Here is a 22,767-nt window from a genome sequence, read left to right on the forward strand (position 1 = left end):
CCTTTTTAAAGACCTGAATTCATAATAATAGGTAAGCATATCGGAAAATCTACCTATGTAAATAAAAAGAAAAAATAGTAAAAGACTAAAAGTTGTAAAATCCCCATTATACCTTAACCACTTAAGCCCCGGAAGATTTTACCCCCTTCCTGACCAGGGGGTATTTTGCGATTCGGCACTGCGTGACTTTAATGGACAATTGTGCGGTCGTGCGACGCTGTATCTAAACGAATTTGGTGTCCTTTTTTTCCCACAAACAGAGCTTTCTTTTGGTGGTATTTGATCACCTGTGCGATTTTTTGATCATGCGCTATAAACAAAAAAAGAGCGTAAATTTTGCAAAAATAGCAATATTTTTCACATTTTTTTATATGAAATCCCCCCCCCAAAAAAATGTAAAAATCTAAATTTTTTAACATTTTCGGCCAATTTGTTTTATGCTACCTATGTTTGGTAAAAAAAATCGCAAAAAGCGTATTTTGATTGGTTTGCGCAAAAGTTATCGCGTTTACTAACAAAGGGAAATATTTTTGTCATTTTTTTTTTTTTTTTTTAACGCGTAATGGCGGCGATCTGCGATTTTTTTTGCGGTACTGCGACATTGCGGCGGACAGATCGGACCCTTGACTGACATTTTTGACACTTTTGGGGTTACCAGTGACATTTCTACAGTAATCAGTGCTATATATATGCACTGTTACTGTAAAAATACACTGGCAGTGAAGGGGTTAACTTTTTTTGAAAGGGAGGGGCTGTGTGTGTCCCAAGGGGCGTGCTTTCTACTGTGATTGGCTGTGGCTTCAGCTGTATGAACGGTGATCAACGGTTCTACATAGTAGAACCGTATGATCATCCTTCATACACAGGGGAGAATGACAGGCAGCTTGTTTACACAAGCCGCCTGACTTTCTCCCTCTCCCCCGACGATTGCAGAGTGACCGGCGGACATCGGGTCCACCAGTCACACGCGCGGGGGGGGGGGGGGTCCGTGACCACGCGGGAGCGGGAGCAGGAGCGCGCCTCCGGCGGCGCGCGCTCGCTCCCTAGACCCTCACATGCTAGCGACGTAGACCTACGTCGCTTTGCCTGTGAGGGGCTGACCGCCGACGTAGATAGTCGTGCGGCGGTCGGCAAGTGGTTAAACCAGCCTTTTTCATCTAGGTGCTAAGGCACCCTGAGATGCTTTCTAGGTTCTAGAAGGGGTGCCTTGGAAAAATGACTAAAAAGTGGCCCATTTTGCCCTCAAATTGTCCACTGGCGGGTGGATCAAGACTGCCTTTGTCTTACACAAAGCCACAGGTTCTAAGTGTGCAACATTACAACTGTGGGCATCATGCGGGTCAGCCAGCAGCGTCCTAGGAACCGCTGATGTAATCAGGGCCGGTGCCAGCCATAAGAGGGGGCGCCAAAAAAAGGGACTTCCCAGGAGTTGCTTAAGGCGCGAGGAGCCGGCCCTGCTCGCACTGTACTCAGCCCAGCTTAGTACACTGACGGGAGGAAGCTGTGCCGCACAGCTCTGCCCGCTGTTTAATTCACCTCCTGTTCCGTTCGGAGCATCCCCTTACTACAGCTCCGCTGCCCTGCTGACTGCATGAGTCTTCCTCATCCTCCTCTCCTCTCAGCTGCAGCACAGGGCGAGACTATGAAATCCTTAAGACCTCCCCCCTTCTCTTCAGCACTCAAGCAAGATTGAAGGATCCCTGGATCATGAAAAAAAAAAAAAAACAATCCCTCCTACCTGGCCAGTAGCTGGGAGGGTCAGGAACTAGGCGGGTCTCAGAGCATGCATGTGAGAAGAGAAGCAGCCAGGGGAGTAGCCTGGAGCCGAGTGAGACCAGGGGGAGGGGCCAAAACCAGAAGAAGGCACAGAAGGAGGAGCGCGGTCTGAAGTGGTGTACAGCACAGTCAGTAATCAAAGATTTATTTTTCCTATGTCTGTGGAAGGTGAGGCAAGCAAGTGTATATTATTGTACCAGTCCTGCCCATGTGCCATGTATGTAATCTCTGACCATCCCGTGTGCCATGTATGCAATCTCTGACCGTCCCGTGTGCCATGTATGCAATCTCTGACCGTCCCGTGTGCCATGTATGCAATCTCTGACCGTCTCGTGTGCCATGTATGCAATCCCTGACCATCCCATGTGCCATGTATGCAATCCCTGACCATCCCATGTGCCATGTATGCAATCCCTGACCATCCCATGTGCCATGTGTGCAATCCCTGACCATCCCGTGTGCCATGTATGCAATCTCTGACCTTTCCATGTGCTATGTATGCAATCTCTGACCAACTCGGGTGCCATGTATGCAATCTCAGACCACCCTGTCAATCAGACAGTCAAATTTCTTGTGCCATGTATTCAGTCTCTGACAATCTCTTGTGCCATATATGCAGTCTCTGACCATCTCTTGTGACACGTCTGCAGTCTCTGACCGTCTCCTGTGCCAAGAAAGCAGTCTCTGACCATCTCTTGTGCCATATCTGCAGTCTCTGACCATCTCTTGTGCCATATATGCAGTCTCTGACCGTCTCCTGTGCCATGTGTACAGTCTCTGATCCACTCTTGTGCCATGTTTACAGTCTCTGACCATCCCTTGGGCCATGTGTACAGTCTCTGGCCGTCTCTTGTGCCATGTGTACAGTCTCTGACAATCTCTTGTGTCATGTCTGCAGTCTCTTACCATGCCTTGGGCCATGTATGCAGTATTTGACCATCCCTTGTGCCATGTATGCAGTCTCTGACAATCTCTTGTGCCATGTCTGCAGTCTCTGATCATTCCTTTTGCCATGTATGCAGTCTCTAAACATCTCTTGTGCTATGTATACAGTCTCTGACTATCTTTTGTGCCATTTATACAGACTCTGATCATCCCTTGTGCCATGTATGCAGTCTCTGACCATCCCTTATGCCATGTATACAGTCTCTGATCCTATACAGTCTCTGATCGTCTCTTGTGCCATGTATACAGTCTCTGATCATCTCTTGTGCCGTGTATACAGTCTCTGATTGTCTCTTGTGCTATGTATACAGTCTCTGACTATCCCTTGTGCCCAGTGGCGGCTGGTGTTCAAAATTTTTTTTTTGGAGGGGGGGGGGGGGGGGTCGCAAACAGAAAAATGTAATAGGCATTGCTTTGCGGCAAAAAACGCTGTAAAAAACTGCATGACTTTGAGGTCACAAAAGTGTGAAAGGGGCCTTCAGTAATTAAGGTATAGTGTGCCCCCTTTCAATGCAGAGAGACCAGCGCGCCCCCTTTCAATGCAGAGAGACCAGCGTGCCCCCTTTCAATGCAGAGTGACCAACGTGCCCCCTTTCAATGCAGAGTGACCAGCGTGCCCCCTTTCAATGCACAGTGACCAGCGTGCCCCCTATTAATGCAGAGTGACCAGCGTGCCCCCTTTCAGTGCACAGTGACCAGCGTGCCCCCTTTCAATGCACAGTGACCAGTGTGCCCCCTTTCAATGCACAGTGTCCAGCGTGCCCACTTTCAATGCACAGTGACCAGTGTACATGCCCCCTTCAATGCACAGTGACCAGTGTACATGCCCCTTTCAATGCACAGTGACCAGTGTACATGCCCCCTTCAATGCAGTGACCAGCGTACATGCCCCCTTTAATGCAGTGACCAACGTACATGCCCCCTTCAATGCAGAGATCACCGTACATGCCCCCCAATGCAGAGACCAGCATACATTCCCCCTTCAATGCAGTGACCAGCATACCATTCCCCCAATGCAGAGATCAGCGTATATGCCCCCAATGCAGTGACCAGCATACATGCCCCCAATGCAGTGACCAGCATACATGCCCCCTAATGAAGTGACCAGCGTACATGCCCCCAATGCAGTGACCAGCGTACATGCCCCCAATGCAGAGTACATGTCCCCAATGCAGAGATCAGCGCGTGTGCCCCCAATGCAGTGACCAGCATACATGCCCCCAATGCAGAGATCATCGTGCGTGCCACCAATGTAGTGACCAGCATACATGCCCCAGTGCAGAGATCAGCGTGCGTACCCCCAATGTAGTGACCAGCATACATGCCCCAATGCAGAGATCAGCGTGCGTGCCCCCAATGTAGTGACCAGCTTACATGCCCCAATGTAGAGATCAGCGTGCGTGCCCCCAAGGTAGTGACCAGCATACATGCCCCCAATGCAGTGACCAGCATACATGCCCCCAATGCAGTGACCAGCGTACATGCCCTCAATGCAGAGTACATGCCCCCAATGCAGAGATCAGCGTGCGTGCCTCCAATGCAGTGACCAGCATACATGCCCCCAATGCAGATATCAGCGTGCATGCCCCCAATGTAGTGACCAGCATACATGCCCCAATGCAGAGATCAGCATGCGTGACCCCAATGTAGTGACCAGCATACATGCCCCAATGCAGAGATCAGCATGCGTGCCCCCAATGTAGTGACCAGCGCACATGCCCCAATGCAGAGATCAGCGTGCGTGCCCCCAATGTAGTGACCAGCATACATGCCCCCAATGCAGAGATCAGCGTGCTTGCCCCCAATGTAGTGACCAGCATACATGCCCCCAATGCAGAGATCAGCGTGCGTGCCCCCTTACCTACCTGGAGCAGCAGCGGCGGCGGGCGGCTTCTTCTGAGTCCCGGTGACCGGCGGCGTGTCTCCACAAGTCCTTCCGCTTCCGCCTCCGCCAAAGGCAAGGGGTTTGCCTTGCGGCCAATCAGGAAGCGCGTATCGAACGCGCTTCCTGATTGGCCAGGAGGAGGATGAGTGTGACAATAGCGAATTTTAATACGCTATTGTCACACAATGGGTGGGCTCGGGACGCACTGCTCTGTGCCCCGGGTCCACCCTTTGCATCGCCCTATTAGAGCCTCTGGCTCTAATCAGGTGATGCCAAAAAAAAAAAAAATCCCATTGAACTCCATGCGTCCGGCGCCCCTGCATGCAGATTAGGGGGCCGGACGCATGGATGGGGGGGCGGCGCCCCTGTGCCCTCTGTACACCGACCGCCACTGCTTGTGCCATTTATACAGTCTCTGATCATCCCTTGTGCCATGTATGCAGTCTCTGACTGTCTCTTTTGCCACGTATACAGTCTCTGACTGACTCTTGTGCCATGTATGCAATCTCTGACTGTCACTTGTGCCATGTATACAGTCTCTGACCATCTCTTGTGCCATATATGCAGTCTCTGATCATCCCTTGTGCCATGTAAGCAGTCTCTGACCATCTCTTGTGCCATGTATGCAGTCTCTGACCATCTTGTGTCATGTATGCAGTCTCTGACCATCTCTTGTTACATGCCTGCAGTCTCTGATAATCTCTTGTTACATGCCTGCAGTCTCTGACCGCCTCTTGTGCCATGCATGCAGTCTCTGACTGTCTCTTGTAAAATTTCTGCAGTCTCTGACCGTCTCTTGTGCCATGCATGCGGAACCACTATACATAGCTTAATGGAGTACAAATAAAGTGTATGCCATATGGAAGGGGGTGAAGCGGGAGGAAGAATGGGGGGGTGGGGGGTGGCACCAAATTGCACCTTCGCCTGTGTAGTCAAAAATCCTTGCACTGGCCCTGGATGTCATTAATTGATAAGGAGGATGTCGGGGCACCTGCACAGCATTCTTGTTTGACCTCTCTGCCCCTCTGTCAGATATAGGGTCACATTAGCTGCATAGGGAGAAAAAATAAAGGAAAATAAATGCTGACATATCAGTCAGTACAAGTGTGCAAGATTGTATTTACTTATTAAAATGTGTTTTTTTTTTTTAAACTTCCTGGCGTTAAATAACCAGTTTTTTATGTTTGTTTGTTTTTTTTGCTGTTTAAGTGTTTTTCTTTTACTTTCTGTTCGTAAGGCACAACAGAAGGTGAAAGAAAATGACTCCAATATGAGGTGAAATCCCCTCCCAGATTGGAAGCTCTCTCTTTAGCTCCTGTTGCAGTGGCAGTTGTAAAATTTAGGATTTTCCATAATTTTCTGCCCAAGTGACAGTTGTCACCAGGAAAAAAGGTGGAGGGTAAATACAGGGCTAGTGCAAGAATTTTTGACACCCTAGGCAAAACTTAATTTTGCTGTAACCCCCCCCCAGCTTAGTGGCAGCGGTGGAGGTGGGAGGATGGGATGGGTGGCAGCAGTGGTGGGATGGGATGAATGGCAGCAGTGGTGAGATGGGATGAATGGCAGCGGTGGTGGGATGGGAGGAGTGACAGCAGTGGTGGGATGGGTGGCAGCAGTGGTGGGATGGGATGAGTAGCAGCAGTGGTGGGATGGGATGAGCGGCAGTGGTGATGGGATGGGGTGAGTGGTAGCGGTGATGGGAAGGGATGAGTGGTAGCGGTGATGGGATGGGATGAGTGGCAGTGGTGATGGGATGGGATGAGTGGCAGTGGTGATGGGATGGGATGAGTGGCAGCAGTGATGGTATGGGATGAGTGGCAGCAGGTATGGGATGGGATGATTGGCCGCTGTGGTGGAATGGGATTGGGATGAGTGGCAGCGGTGGTGGGATGGGATGAGTGGCAGCGGTGATGGGATAGGAGGCAGCAGGGATGGGATGAGTGGCAGCGGTGATGGGAAGGGATGAGTGGTAGCGGGGATGGGATGAGTGGTAGTGGTGATGGGATAGGATGGGATGAGTGGCATTGGTGATGGGATGGGATGAGTGGCAGCAGTGATGGTATGGGATGAGTGGCAGCAGGTATGGGATGGGATGATTGTTAGCTGTGGTGGAATGGGATTGGGATGAGTGGCAGCAATGGTGGGATGGGATGGGATGAGTGGCAGCGGGGATGGGATAGGAGGCAGCAGGGATGGGATGAGTGGCAGTGGTGATGGGATGGGTGGCATGAGGGATAGGATGACTAGCAAGTAATAAGAAAAGCCGGCACACGAATGCTTCCTTTTTATGCAATTTATATCAGCATGACAGCAGTGTATAACATGGTAAAATGCTATCGCGTTTCGGTCGTAGTCTTACTTATAGCATAGGATGATCAGCAGCAGTGATGGGAAGGGATGAGAGTTGTGGTAGAATGGGATGGGATGAGTGGCAACGGTGGTGGGATGGGATAGGATGAGTGGCAGTAGTGATGAGATGTGATAGGATAAATGACAGCTGTGGTGGGATGGGATGAGTGGCAGCAGTGATGGGATAAGTGTCAGCGGTGGCGGGGGGGGGAGGTATGGAATCAGTGACAGCTGTGGTGGGATGGAATGGAATGAGTGGCAGCGGTGGTGGGGGGATGGGATGAGTGGCAGCGGTGGTGGGGGGATGGGATGGGATGAGTGGCAGCGGCGGTAGGGGGATGAGATGAGTGGCATCAGTGATGGGATGCGATGAGTGGCATCGGCGGTGCGGGTGAGGGGGGACCAGTGGCAGCTGTGATGGGATAGGATATGTGGCAGCAGGGATGGGATGAGTGGTAGCAGGGATGGGATGGGATAGGATGAGTGACAGCAGGGATGGGATGGGTGGCAGCAGGGATGGGATGAGATGAGTGGCAGCAGGGATGGGATGGGTGGCAGCAGGTATGGGATGGGATGAGAGGCAGCAGGGACTAGATAGGAATAGTTGCAGCAGGGATGGGGTGAGTGGCAACAGTGATGGGATGGAATGGGATGAGTGGAAGCAGGGATGGGATTAAACGAGTGGCAGCAGGGATAGCATGGGAGGAGTGGCAGCAGGGATGGGATGGGAGGAGTGGCAGCAGGGATGGGGTGGGATGGGAGGAGAGAAGCAGGGATGGGATGGGATAGGATGAATGGCAGCAGGGAGGGGATGGGATGAGTGGCAACAGGGATGGGATGGAATGGGATGAGTGGCAGCAGGGATGGGATGAGGCGCAGCAGATTTGGGATGGGATGAGTGGCAGCAGGGATGAGAGGGGGTAGGAAGAGTGGCAGCAGGGATGGGATGAGTGGCAGCAGGGATGAGATGGGATGAGTGGCAGCAGGGATGGGGGGAGTGGCAGCAGGGATGGGATGGGATGAGTGGCAGCAGGAATGGGATGGGATGAGTGGCAGCAGGGATGGGATGGGAGGAGTGGCAGCAAAGATGGGAAGGGATGGGAGGAGTGGCAGCAGGGATGGGATGGGATGGGAGGAGTGGCAGCAGGGTTGGGATGGGATGGGATGAGTGGCAGCAGGGATGGGATGGGATGAGTGGCAGATGGGATGGGATGGGTGGCAGCAAAGATGGGGGAGGGGAGGATGGGATCAGTGGTGATGGGATGGGATAGGATGAGTGGCAGAGGTGATGTGGTATAGTGATGAGATCAGTGGCAGTCCCACCCCCCCTCCACAGGTCTCATCCCTATTCCCCCCACCCCCATCACCTCTACAGCAGGGGGCAATAGGGATGAGACCTGTGGTGGGGAGGGGACTGACAATTACTCACTTTGCCAGTCGATGGATTCCTTCTCTGTCTCTTCATGCGCCTCCAGTGATGGCCCTGATGACAAATGGCCTCCTCCCAGAGCTCCTCCCACTTACCTCTATTGGATGTCAGCTAGTCAGCTGACTTTGTCCTTCAGTTTCTTCCTCCCTACAGGCTACATGGCTTCTCTCTGGAGAGAATGGGTAGCGACAGTGCTCAGCCTCCCCAGCGGCAAGCGAGCAGGCGGTGGCCGCTCCTACATCCCACAGTGGCGGAACGGACAGCAGGCGCCCCCCCGCCCACAGTAGCAGAACGGGCGAGCGACTTCCTGCCCCCCTAGTTTCGGTCCTCGCGGCTCCCCCCACTGGTGTACGCTCTACCCAGGTGCCTACCTTGCCTATAGGTGGCACCGGCCCTGAGTGAATATACACATTGTGAATACAGACAGTTTTATTACTACCCTTCTCCATCCAAAACGAAGTACAGTATTGACTTTAGAAATACACTATATTACCAAAAGTATTGGGACGCCTGCCTTTACACGCACATGAATGGCATCTCAGTCTTAGTCTGTAGGGTAAAATATTGAGTTGGCCCACCCTTTGTAGCTATAACAGCTTCAAATCTTCTGAGAAGGCTGTCCACAAGGTTAATGAGTGTGCATAAGGGAATGTTTGACCATTCTTCCAGAAGCGCATTTGTGAGGTCAGGCACTGATGTTTGATGAGAAGGCCTGGCTCGCAGTTTTAGCTCTAATTCATCCCAATGGTGTTCTAACAGGTTTAGGTCAGAACTCTGCGCAGGCCATTCAAGTTCCTCCACCCCAAACTTGCTCATCCATGTCTTTATGGACCTTGCTTGTGCACTGGTGTGCAGTCATGTTGGAATAGGAAGGATGCCATCCCCAAACTGTTCCCTCAAAGTTGTCCAAAATGTCTTGGTATGCTGACGATGTAAGAGTTCCCTTTCTTGAAACTAAGGGGCCAAGCCCAATCCCTGAAAAAAAAAAAAAAAACACACACCATAATCCCCCCTCCACTAAATGCTTTACAGATGAGTTTGGGGTGGAGGAACATGACTGGCCTCAACCCAATAAAACATCTTTGGGATGAATTAGAGTGGAGACTGCGAGCCAGGCCTTCTCATCCAACATTTGTGCCTGACCTCACAAATGCGCTTCTGAAAGAATGGTCAAACATTCCCATAGACACACTCCTAAACCTTGTGGACAGCCTTTCCAGAAGATTTGAAGCTGTTATACCTAAGGGTGGGCCAACTCAATATTGAACCCTACGGACTAAGACTGGGATGTCATTAAAGTTCATGTGCTTGTAAAGGCAGGTGTCCCAATACTTAATATAGTGTAGTATAATCACATACAGTATCAATTACAAAGTGGTAGTTTTATCCGGATTTATTGGATTAGCTACTCTTTGTTTTAGTAGCCTGTGTAGGAAGCCCCACATAGTCTTGACAGCATAAATGCCTTAAAAAAAAGACCTCCAGTGTTGAAAGACCTCTGCTGTATTATAGGAATTGTTCTATTTATCCAAAACCCCTTCTTTGCATTTTTATAAACCACAGTTATTTCTCCATTTGTCCTATGAGATGTTGCTTATGTGTTGTGTCTATAGTTATATAAATATGTGTACATTAATATAAGCTTACCGGCATTAGAAATGCACTTTTGTTTTTGTGAAGCAGAGCCCGACAATGGGAATGAGCCAAATGATCTGAATAAACAGCTGTTGACATCTGTTTTTTTGCATCCTATCCACATTATAAAGCCAATAAAGAAGAACATATTTAAACAGTACATTTAATAATGTTCATGGCAGACTGACCTTTAACTATGATTACTAGACAAAATTTGAGACAGACAAGTCTAGTGGGAATATTAGAAAAGGCATTAGTGGAATGTTATCATTATGGAACCCACTGGCTGTTACTCAAGAAAAAGAAAGTTACATCACTTTTATTGTGGATCAAGTTAAAGCCGAACTCCAAACACACATGTACCACCATCCAATATTGTGTTATCTCCCACTCTGTCTAACCCCTAAAAATAATCATGCGTGACTCGTTTCGTAACAAATTGATTTTCATACGAAATTTTACAAATTCGGACATTCGGATCAATCTGCACATCCGAATAGTTGGAAGAATGAAAATACGACAATTACGAAATTCCGAACAGGCAAAATAACGAAAAAAAAACAAAAACTCGAAAGAAAGAAAATTAAAATGTCTCTATAGCGAATGATTTGTATTCTCACTCCCTACCACAACACACGCTTCAGACATTGTATTTTTAACAAAATCACCCAAAACCACACAAAAATCACCAAAACAATACCACTTTCTGCTCCTCTCTCACCACACCACTGTATTCTTTTTCAAAATGGCATCAGAGAGGCAGTGGTTAACCGCGTCATAAAACAAAACAAAACAAAACATTTCCAAATTGCAAATCATTCCGAATAATCAAAATGTGTTTACAAAAGTACTAATAAATCTGAAGCATCGAAATACATTACATTTCATGATTCTGTATTTTGGCTATTCAGAATAATTGGGAATTTGATATTTTAGTTTCGTTTTCTGATACGTTAGGCACCGCCATTTTGAGAGAGACATGTTTTTGGTTTTCTTGCTGTTTAAGAAAAAAACACACACACTCTGATCCTGATGAATGCAACGAAAGTACGAATCAACGAAAAAGGCAATCTCAAGAAAGTACGAATTACATAAATTACGAAATGTGTTCTGAATCAAAGAAAAAAGCAATCTCACGAAAGTACGAACTCAGAGTCAATGAAAATTTTGCCTTACAGAATTACAAATCATTCAGATTAAACGGAAAATGACCCTTACGAAAGTACAAAACAAATTATTTTGATTATACAAACACACGTCTTACGAAATTACAAATCATTACGAATCAACAGGAATAAAACTAAACAAAACAAATTTTCTCGCTGTGCACATGTCTAGTAAGGGGCTATCTGGTTAAGGGTGTAGTCTCACTAAGGATGAGGAGTATTTGTTGTATTTTCTGCATGTCTTGAATGATTTTTATTTTTTGAATCCATACTGATTTGTGCAGATTTCAAGGTGTACAACTAAACATTGTTATAATTTTATCGGTTGGAATCTCGAGTAAACGTAAGCATCTAAATGAAGTACCTCTATTGTGCTAATAGTGCTAGTGCAGGGAAATTTAAGTTATGACTAGGGTTGAGCGAACACCTAGATGTCCGTGTTCGACGGGTTCGGCCGAACTTTAAAAAAAAGTCCGGGTCCGTGTCCCGGACTTTTACCGAACTTTTCCCGGACACCGAACCCCATTGAAGTCAATGGGGACCCGAACTTTAAGGCACTAAAATGGCTCTAAAACACCAAAGGAAAGGGCTAGAGTGCTGCAAATGGCAGCAAAACGTAATTAAGAGCATGGCAAGTGCTCTGCAAACAAATGTGGATAGGGAAATAACTTAAAACAACAAAAAAAAACAGAAAAATAAAACAATGTTCTTCTTCATCTCTGAAGGACGAGGCCCATATGGAGTAGGAGGGAGGTTGAGGTGGTGGTGGATGTGGCGGTGACTAGACATATGCCGGTTTTCGGTAATTCGATATATCGCGGTATTGCATAGCCACGGTATTGTTATTGTGGCATTTTTAAAATACCGAGTTTCTCTGTCAAGTCTGCCTGACTTGTGAATTGATACATTTCAGTGAGCTGGATGACTCATTCACTCACTCAGCTAACACCTTTCAGCATTAAGTCTCCTAACTATAAACAAAAATGATTACATTTGTATCTTTTCCTTCCCTCTGCCAGGGAGAAAGGAAGTTTAACCTCTTAAAGACTGGATCTTTTTCTGACACTTGCAGCTTGCAAGTTAAAATCAGTTTTTTTTTTGCTAGAAAAGTACTTAGAACCCCCAAACATTTTATATATTTTTTTAGCAGAGACCCTACAGAATAAAATGGCGATTGTTGTAATATTTTATGTCACACTGTATTTGCGCAGCAGTCTTTCAAACGCAATGATTAGACTTTAATGAATAAAAAAAAAAAAAAAAACGTAACAGTAAAGTTATCCCAATTTTTTTTTTTTTTGTTACACAGAGAATCGTGAGAGAATCGTGATCTTTATTCCAAGCTAAAAAATCGTGATTCTCATTTTGGCCAGAATCGTGCAGCTCTAATAAATATATATATACACACACACACGCCTAGCAGCCCACATTACATTATTATATAGCCATCAAGCAGTGTCTGGCCTACCTGGTGATGACTGGTCCTGGCGCTCTGATCCGATGGCCTGGTCTTTAAAGGGGCAAATCCTTGCGATCCAGAAGTGGTTAAACCTGCAGGAGGACCGGTGTTTTTATCTATTAATGACTTTACTATTGCTTTAGGCCTGGTTCACATGTATGCGGGTTGGTGGTTCACATGTATGCGGGTTGGCGGTTCACATGTATGCGGGTTGGCGGCCCACATTTGCACAGGCATAGCAGCCCATTGATTTGAACGGGCTGCTATGCCCTCATTTTCCGCAGAAAAAAGGTGCATGCAGCATTTTTTTTAAATTCAGTGGCCTTGAAATCCATCCTGCTTTTGCACCATGCGACTAACCTGCAGTTCCTGCTCTGGCAAGCTTTCTGCATTTTTTGTATACGTGGGCACGGCATTTAAAAATAAACAGTTTGCGTGTGCAGCAACGGCAGGTAAGTCGCATGGTGCAAAAGAAGGATGGATTTCATGGCCACTGCATTTTTTTAAATTCTGCATGCACCTTTTTTCAGCTGAAAACGCAGGCATAGCAGCTCAAGCCCATTCACATCAATGGGCTGCTATGCCTGTGCAAATGTGGGCCCCCAACCCGCATACATGTGAACCAGGCCTAAAGCAATAGTAAAGTCATTAATAGATAAAAACACCGGTCCTCCTGCAGGTTTAACCAATTAATGACTTTACTATTGCTTTAGGCCTGGTTCACATGTATGCGGGTTGGGGGCCCACATTTGCACAGGCATAGCAGCCCATTGATGTGAATGGGCTTGAGCTGCTATGCCTGCGTTTTCAGCTGAAAAAAGGTGCATGCAGAATTTAAAAAAATGCAGTGGCCATGAAATCCATCCTTCTTTTGCACCATGCGACTTACCTGCCGTTGCTGCACACGCAAACTGTTTATTTTTAAATGCCGTGCCCACGTATACAAAAAATGCAGAAAGCTTGCCAGAGCAGGAACTGCAGGTTAGTCGCATGGTGCAAAAGCAGGATGGATTTCAAGGCCACTGAATTTTAAAAAAATGCTGCATGCACCTTTTTTCTGCGGAAAATGAGGGCATAGCAGCCCATTCAAATCAATGGGCTGCTATGCCTGTGCAAATGTGAACCACCAACCCGCATACATGTGAACCAGGCCTAAAGCAATAGTAAAGTAATTTATAAACAACACCTCCTTCAGGTTTAACCACTTCTTGACCACAAGGATTTGCCCTCTTAATGACCAGGCCATCGGATCGGAGCCGAGCGCCAGAACCAGTTATCACCAGTTAGGCCAGACACTGCTTGATGACCTATTTTAGGCCTGGTTCACAGAGTCTGTACTGACTGACTATATAATAATGTGCATAAGTGAACCAAAGCCCCTAAATTCAGCAATGAAATTGAAGTGAGGTGGAAATTTAATAATTTAAATTTAATAATAGAATACCGTGATAATACCGTATACCGTGGCAAAACCTTAATCAATTAATCGCAGCATGAAAATCTGATACCGTCACAAGCCTAGCGGTGACATAGGCGTGCGCACAGGGTGTGCTGGGTGTGCCTGGGCACACCCTAATCACCTAGGGCACATAGCATTGCCAGTGAGGAGATGGGAAAGATCTCCCTGGGACCTGCTCTGCTCTATTTCTCCTTGCCTACAGGTACATGGCCCCGATACATTACTCTCCCTGCTGGCAAACACATGCATGTGTATTTCAACTTTGGGGTGCACACCTTAATGCAATAGGCTGCGCACACCTATGGGCGGTGTAGGTGGAAGCGGCGGTGGAGGAGGACCAGGGCCGGATTAACAGCATCATGGGCTTGGTGCTGAGGATTTTGAAGGGCCTTAAGGGCCGTGCCTTGCCATGCACCCAGAGGAGGAAGGGTGCAGCCATGCATGCCTAATTCAACATGGGATGCTGTCTCTGAAGCCCATAAACACATCCATGCATCGCCAACTGTCCCTCCTTGTCCGGCCTTCACGCTGTGTGGGGAGGTTCTGAGGGTGCTGCCTGGGGAAGCGAGCATAGAAGCCAGACTTCTGTGTTTACAAGTGACAGAAGAGCGGTAACAGTGAATATGGCCAACCCGGGGCCTATATAAAAGGTAGGGGCCTGGAGCTGCAGCTCCAATAGCCCCTACATTAATCTGGCCCTGAGGAGGAGGACGAGGTAGCCAACACTGCTTCTTTTCAAAAATTTTAAATGAGGGTACACCCCAAAAGAGTGAGAAAGAGCAAAAATGGAACAATGGGTGGGTAAGGTCGGTATCCATTGCTATTCTGCATAAGGTACGGAAAAGTCCCGTGGGATCCATGCCTGGTTCATTTTAATGAACGTGAGCTTGTCCACATTGTCTCTGGACAGGCGGCTGCGCTTGTCTGTTATAACGCCCCCAGCCGTGCTAAATACCCGTTCAGATAATACACTGGCTGCAGGGCACGCCAGCACCTCCAAGGCGTAAAGGGCAAGCTCAAGCCATGTGCCCAATTTGGAGACCCAGAAGTTGAAGGGGGCAGACCCGTCATTCACTACATGTAGGCGTGTGCACACATACTGCTCCACCATGTTGGTAAAATGCTGCCTCCTGCTAAGACGTTCCATCTGAGCTGCTGGTGCTGCTGTTTGTTGTGGCGTGCTGACAAAGCTTTTCCACATTTCGGCCATGCTAACCCTGCCTTCTGAGGTGCTGGTGGTGCCCTGGTTGCGTTGGCGACCTCCTCCTCCTCCTCCTCTGCCTTGTGCTTCCACTGTGGCCCCGCTGTCAGATGGGAATGCCAGCAGCATGGCGTCTACCAGCGTGCGCTTGTACTCGCGCATCTTGCGATCGCGCTCCAGTGAGTGAATTAAGGACGGTACGTTGTCCTTGTAACGGGGATCCAGCAGCGTGGCCACCCAGTAATCAGCACAAGTTAGAATGTGGGCAACTCGGCGGTCGTTGTGGAGACACTGCAGCATGTAATCGCTCATGTGTGCCAGGCTGCCCAGAGGCAACGAAAGGCTGTCCTCTGTGGGAGGTGTATCGTCCGTGTCCTCTGTATCCCCCCAGCCACGCACCAGTGATGGCCATGAGCTGGCCTGGGTGCCACCCTGCTGTGAACATGGTTCCATCTCCTCCTCCAGCTCCTCCTCCTCCTCATCCTCCTCATCCTCCAGAACTGTGCCCCTGCTGGACAATTGCGTCCCTGGCGTTTGCGTGTGCAGGAACCCACCCTCGGAGCCCCTTGCGAATGACTGCCCTGAAAGCCTTGGAAATGTTACCTCTTCATCCTCCTCCTCCTCCTCATCCTGTGCCACATCCTCTTCCATCATCGCCCGAATTGTTTTTTCAAGGAGGCATGGAAGTGGGATAGTTAAGCTGAGAACGGCGTCATTGCCACTGGCCATGTTGGTGGAGTACTCAAAACAGCGCAACAAGGCACACAGGTCTCGCATGGAGGCCCAGTTAAATTAAATAGCGGAATAGAAAATATGATCCAAAAAAAGTGTATGTATATCACACGTACACAACCACACTGGGCCCCAATTACTATTGTTTGTACCCCTAAAAGGCTAGATGAGGAGTAGGGGGAGTATGGAACAGGCAGCACCCTCAAACCTTCAGAAGTATGAGATGAACCCCAACAACTTGGAAAGGTGGATCTCTCTCACACGTACCGACACAGACTATCCCGCAATTCAATTGATCCTCAAAGGTTTTTATTGAATAGCGGAATAGGAAATATGATCAAAAAAAGTGTATGTATCTCGCACGTACACAACCACACTAGGCCCCAATTACTATTGTTTGTACCCCTAAAAGGCTAGATGAGGAGTAGGGGGGGTATGGAACAGGCAGCACCCTCAAACCTTCAGAAGTATGAGATGAACCCCAACAACTTGGAAAGGTGGATCTCTCTCACACGTACCGACACAGACTATCCCCCAATTTAACTGATCCCCAAAGGTTTTTGATTAAATAGCGGAATAGAAAATATGATCCAAAAAAAGTGTATGTATATCACACGTACACAACCACACTAGGCCCCAATTACTATTGTTTGTACCCCTAAAAGGCTAGATGAGGAGTAGGGGGGGTATGGAACAGGCAGCACCCTCAAACCTTCAGAAGTATGAGATGAACCCCAACAACTTGGAAAGGTGGATCTCTCTCACACGTACCGACACAGACTATCCCCCAATTTAACTGATCCCCAAAGGTTTTTGATTAAATAGCGGAATAGAAAATATGATCCCAAAAAAGTGTATGTATATCACACGTACACAACCACACTGGGCCCCAATTACTATTGTTTGTACCCCTAAAAGGCTAGATGAGGAGTAGGGGGAGTATGGAACAGGCAGCACCCTCAAACCTTCAGAAGTATGAGATGAACCCCAACAACTTGGAAAGGTGGATCTCTCTCACACGTACCAACACAGACTATCCCCCAATTTAACTGATCCCCAAAGGTTTTTGATTAAATAGCGGAATAGAAAATATGATCCAAAAAAAGTGTATGTATATCACACGTACACAACCACACTAGGCCCCAATTACTATTGTTTGTACCCCTAAAAGGCTAGATGAGGAGTAGGGGGAGTATGGAACAGGCAGCACCCTCAAACCTTCAGAAGTATGAGATGAACCCCAACAACTTGGAAAGGTGGATCTCTCTCACACGTACCAACACAGACTATCCCCCAATTTAACTGATCCCCAAAGGTTTTTGATTAAATAGCGGAATAGAAAATATGATCCCAAAAAAGTGTATGTATATCACACGTACACAACCACACTAGGCCCCAATTACTATTGTTTGTACCCCTAAAAGGCTAGGAGTAGGGGGAGTATGGAACAGGCAGCACCCTCAAACCTTCAGAAGTATGAGATGAACCCCAACAACTTGGAAAGGTGGATCTCTCTCACACGTACCAACACAGACTATCCCCCAATTTAACTGATCCCCAGAGGTTTTTGATTAAATAGCGGAATAGAAAATATGATCCCAAAAAAGTGTATGTATATCACACGTACACAACCACACTAGGCCCCAATTACTATTGTTTGTACCCCTAAAAGGCTAGGAGTAGGGGGAGTATGGAACAGGCAGCACCCTCAAACCTTCAGAAGTATGAGATGAACCCCAACAACTTGGAAAGGTGGATCTCTCTCACACGTACCGACACAGACTATCCCCCAATTTAACTGATCCCCAAAGGTTTTTGATTAAATAGCGGAATAGAAAATATGATCCCAAAAAAGTGTATGTATATCACACGTACACAACCACACTAGGCCCCAATTACTATTGTTTGTACCCCTAAAAGGCTAGGAGTAGGGGGAGTATGGAACAGGCAGCACCCTCAAACCTTCAGAAGTATGAGATGAACCCCAACAACTTGGAAAGGTGGATCTCTCTCACACGTACCAACACAGACTATCCCCCAATTTAACTGATCCCCAGAGGTTTTTGATTAAATAGCGGAATAGAAAATATGATCCCAAAAAAGTGTATGTATATCACACGTACACAACCACACTAGGCCCCAATTACTATTGTTTGTACCCCTAAAAGGCTAGGAGTAGGGGGAGTATGGAACAGGCAGCACCCTCAAACCTTCAGAAGTATGAGATGAACCCCAACAACTTGGAAAGGTGGATCTCTCTCACACGTACCAACACAGACTATCCCCCAATTTAACTGATCCCCAGAGGTTTTTGATTAAATAGCGGAATAGAAAATATGATCCCAAAAAAGTGTATGTATATCACACGTACACAACCACACTAGGCCCCAATTACTATTGTTTGTACCCCTAAAAGGCTAGGAGTAGGGGGAGTATGGAACAGGCAGCACCCTCAAACCTTCAGAAGTATGAGATGAACCCCAACAACTTGGAAAGGTGGATCTCTCTCACACGTACCAACACAGACTATCCCCCAATTTAACTGATCCCCAGAGGTTTTTGATTAAATAGCGGAATAGAAAATATGATCCCAAAAAAGTGTATGTATATCACACGTACACAACCACACTAGGCCCCAATTACTATTGTTTGTACCCCTAAAAGGCTAGGAGTAGGGGGAGTATGGAACAGGCAGCACCCTCAAACCTTCAGAAGTATGAGATGAACCCCAACAACTTGGAAAGGTGGATCTCTCTCACACGTACCAACACAGACTATCCCCCAATTTAACTGATCCCCAGAGGTTTTTGATTAAATAGCGGAATAGAAAATATGATCCCAAAAAAGTGTATGTATATCACACGTACACAACCACACTAGGCCCCAATTACTATTGTTTGTACCCCTAAAAGGCTAGGAGTAGGGGGAGTATGGAACAGGCAGCACCCTCAAACCTTCAGAAGTATGAGATGAACCCCAACAACTTGGAAAGGTGGATCTCTCTCACACGTACCAACACAGACTATCCCCCAATTTAACTGATCCCCAGAGGTTTTTGATTAAATAGCGGAATAGAAAATATGATCCCAAAAAAGTGTATGTATATCACACGTACACAACCACACTAGGCCCCAATTACTATTGTTTGTACCCCTAAAAGGCTAGGAGTAGGGGGAGTATGGAACAGGCAGCACCCTCAAACCTTCAGAAGTATGAGATGAACCCCAACAACTTGGAAAGGTGGATCTCTCTCACACGTACCAACACAGACTATCCCCCAATTTAACTGATCCCCAAAGGTTTTTGATTAAATAGCGGAATAGAAAATATGATCCCAAAAAAGTGTATGTATATCACACGTACACAACCACACTAGGCCCCAATTACTATTGTTTGTACCCCTAAAAGGCTAGGAGTAGGGGGAGTATGGAACAGGCAGCACCCTCAAACCTTCAGAAGTATGAGATGAACCCCAACAACTTGGAAAGGTGGATCTCTCTCACACGTACCAACACAGACTATCCCCCAATTTAACTGATCCCCAAAGGTTTTTGATTAAATAGCGGAATAGAAAATATGATCCCAAAAAAGTGTATGTATATCACACGTACACAACCACACTAGGCCCCAATTACTATTGTTTGTACCCCTAAAAGGCTAGATGAGGAGTAGGGGGAGTATGGAACAGGCAGCACCCTCAAACCTTCAGTATGAGATTGTGTTCACTGTACCCCACAAAGATTGAGTTCACTGCACCCCACAATGATTGTGTTCACTGTACCCCCCAAAGATTGTGTTCACTGCACCCCACAAAGATTCTGTTCACTGTACCCCACAAAGATTGTGTTCACTGCACCCCAAAAAGATTGTGTTCACTGCACCCCACAAAGGATTTTGTTCACTGCACCCCAAAAAGATTGTGTTCACTGCACCCCAAAAAGGATGTTGTTCACTGCACCCCAAAAAGGATTTTGTTCACTGCACCCCAAAAAGATTGTGTTCACTGCACCCCACAAAGGATTTTGTTCACTGCACCCCACAAAGATTGTGTTCACTGCACACCAAAAAGGATTGTGTTCACTGCACCCCAAAAAGATTTTGTTCACTGCACCCCAAAAAGATTGTGTTCACTGCAGCCCAAAAAGATTGTGTTCACTGCAGCCCAAAAAGATTGTGTTCACTGCAGCCCAAAAAGATTGTGTTCACTGCAGCCCAAAAAGATTGTGTTCACTGCAGCCCAAAAAGATTGTGTTCACTGCAGCTCACACACAGAAAAATGGATGTGGATCACTGACACCTGCCTATCTCCAATCCCACACCACACAGCAATATCGATTGTAGTTTGTAGAACACAGTTTCCCTAAAATTCAGCAGACTCTGTCCCTAACAGGATTGAGAAGAGATCGTAGATCAGGATTGAGTGCAGACCCCACCCCCCACACAGCAATATCGATTGTAGTTTGTAGAAGACACTGACCCTATATAATTCAGCAGACTCTATCCCTAAAATGCCTACAACTCGCCCTGCCTAAACACTCCGACCTGTCCCTCAATTCTATCCGGACACAAATGGTTTTTTCCTGCCTATCTTTCCCTAATCAGCAGCCAGCACGTTGATGTGTGCTCTGTCCCTGAATCTAAGCAGCATAATGACGCCGCTGCGGCTGCCTCGAACTTATAAAGACTTGGTCACATGCTTCAGACGGCCAATCACAGCTACTGAGACATTTGCAGGCATGGCTGGGATGGCTTAAGGCACACCAGTTAAACGATTGTTGATTGGCTGTTGAAAGCCCGCCATGAAAAGAGCGCCAAAGCATGCAAAACCCGGAAATAAAACGACCGAACACGGATTTTTACCCGAACATACAGTAAAGTGTCCGTGTCCGTGTTCGGGTACAAAAAATCCAATTATTCGGTACGAACACGAATAATACAGTCCGTGTTCGCTCAACACTAGTTATGACTCTTGGTTAGTTTGTTAGTTAGAAATTGGGTCAGGGTTTCTGCAGGCCAGGCTGGATAGCTCCACAGAGACTGGTCTCTGGTACCTCTCCCTGGATCTAGAAGTTTGGAAAAACTTCTAGAAGTTAGTGAGTGGAGACCAGGAAGGCTGATCTGCATACTTAAAGGAAAGTGACCAATCCCCTGGGAGAATGTCCTGGGAGAGTGGCTGTGTCAGCCCTTTAATATGGTGGAGCCATGGCAGTAGGGGGGTCAGGTGGAAGATGGAGTGCGGAGGAGACAGTTGGTAGTCTGGGAGGGGAAACCAGGGTCTGGGGGGGGGCACTGCCTCTAGGCTGGGCTCCAGCTGGCTTAGGAACATCCTATCAGCATCTGGTTTGAGACAGAATCTTGCCTAAAGAGCAGCAGGGAGCATAGCAGATAGAGTGAGTACATAGCACCCTCAGGAATTCCCAAAGGGAGAGACTGCCATATGTAGCAAGCTTTAAAGGATAACAATACTGTGCTTAACCCTTCCTATCCCTTGCCCTGAGTGATCTCCGGAGCTGCCAGGTAGACTGGTGGACAAGCAGCCAGAAGGGTTGTTAGCTGCTGCAGGCAGTAGAGCTGGGAGCAGTTCTATAGAGGAGAGGAGATACTCATGTATGCAGCTTACAATGTACTGTGCTATTCTCTAAAGGGGACCGAGAGCTCCTAGTCCTCAAGGGACTTTTTTGTTTTTGATCACTAAAGGCTGTCGGGAGGACAGCTCAGGATTTTATACATAGGATGGAAGTTGTCCCCATTCATTGTTCCAGTCAAGTTGGGCATCCCATAACCCCTCTACCCCATCTAAGTTATTACCCAAAAAAAAAACAACTAAACCAACATCAGAAACTGTTTTCTTGTGTCCGGATAAAAGTGCTTGCTTGGTGCCTGGCTGTGCAGGGATAGGGGAGCCAGCTACCAGCAGCCCCTGTGGGGGTAGTGCTATATAAAAAAAAAACCTCAATAAGACCATTGGGGGAATTTAACATTTACAAAGGAAAATGGTTTTAAATTGCCAGCAAATTACATTTTCCTTCTGGCTTTATTTAAAAAAACCACAGACCTCTGCAAAGGTCAATAGATACTTTATATATATATATATATATATATATATATATATATATATATATATATATAGATATATATAGATATATTTGTGTTTGTTTTTTTTTTGTTTAGAAAATGTCAGTTTTGCTTCTGTGCATACTAACTACAGCAAGAATCAAAAAAAATTTGCATAGACTCCTCCCTAAAAGGCATACCAGATCCTATGAGTCTGGAGAGATCCTCACACCAAAAAAAAAAGTGTGTAAGATCCTTATAAAAATCCATAACAGACCTTTAATCCTAGCATGCAGCTCGGGTGGCCAGAAAAGGGGGGGGGGAACAAGCATGCGACTCCATCCCGAACCATAGTAGGCGACATTAAAAAGCACCTTGTCTGCATGTTGGTGAAGCCAATAAACTTCTCACTCGCAGACCCCCACAACCACCACGCTAGGGTTTTTGGGGTCTGCAGATGAGGGGCTTATTGGAATCTGGAAGACCCCTTTAAAAAGGGGCCCACAGACACCACTCCCTCCATGAGTAAGGGGTTCATCACACATTAACTCTTTAAAAAAAAAATGTAACCTAGAAATAAAGATACCAAAATATTTAGGCCTTATTTAAAAAAAATAAACATTACCCAAAAATATTTCTCCTGCAAATCCATCATCAGTCACAATATCTGCCACCCG

The sequence above is a fragment of the Pelophylax lessonae genome (genome assembly GCF_965119305.1).
Source record: "Pelophylax lessonae genome assembly, chromosome: 1".
Lineage (NCBI taxonomy): Eukaryota > Metazoa > Chordata > Amphibia > Anura > Ranidae > Pelophylax > Pelophylax lessonae.